The sequence below is a fragment of the Octopus bimaculoides genome, chromosome 6 (genome assembly GCF_001194135.2).
Source record: "Octopus bimaculoides isolate UCB-OBI-ISO-001 chromosome 6, ASM119413v2, whole genome shotgun sequence".
In the NCBI taxonomy this organism is placed as follows: Eukaryota; Metazoa; Mollusca; class Cephalopoda; order Octopoda; family Octopodidae; genus Octopus; species Octopus bimaculoides.
The window spans coordinates 12,031,513-12,032,504 of NC_068986.1; positions in this window are offsets into that span (position 1 = coordinate 12,031,513).

A 992-nucleotide genomic window follows, 5' to 3' on the forward strand; every position below is an offset into this window, starting at 1 on the left:
TTGTGATGCATGTGCCTGGTGCATCCTTATCAGACAGGTAGTCAAGATGGGTATACTGGGCTTTGTATATTTTACCTCAGTGTCACTTTGATGGCATTCACTGCTCTCTCACTCAATAATAACATCAACTGTTTTTAGTATAGGTCAAGGCCAAAAATCTATTACATAGGTTAGCCAGTTACAGTTAGCCATTTTAGTACTGGGGTCAATGTATTCGATTTGTCCCCATTCCCGAAATTTGTGCCAAAATATGAAAGTATAAACTTCAAGGTCAGACATTTTTAGGGCCGGTTAAGTAAGTCAATTGAAAGACTTCTTTACTTGACAGATGCTTTATTTTATCGGATCCAGAGGGCGTTGAAAAGCTAAGTCAATTTGAACTCAAACGATTCTGCAAATCGGCGTCCCTTCATTTGAGGGAAGTGTTAGTTGAGTATATTGGCCCCAGTTGAATAGCTGGTACTTTCGTTTTATCGATGGGATTTCAAATCAGAACATAAAGAACAGTAACTAAATCTCAAATGGCATTTCATCCGATGCTCTACCGACTCTACCAAACCATCTAGTTGATAATTTCTTATTTAGGTAGAAGGGCAGCAATAACAATTGAGGGGCGGGGCAGTAGGTGTGTATGATCCCTGTTCTTGTTTGGTACTCTGTTTTATCGACTCCAGAAGGATGAAATGCAATGTTGGACTTGGGCGGGATTTGAACTTGTAAAGAAATCTAATGATAATGGTATAAATGTTAATGAATCTCCTCCAAGGCAACATAATTCCACAACACATCCAGAATATATTTATTCTGCAAGTCGGAAAAAGATTGGCGTCTGTTAATAATGTATGTGTTTGCAAACATCAGTGAATACTTAAGTATGTGTATGTATGTATGTATGTTTGTTTGTTTGTATGTATGTATGTATGTATGTATGTATGGATGTATGCATGCATGTATGTGCGTGTGATTGTATTGGAGCATATGTGTATGTATGC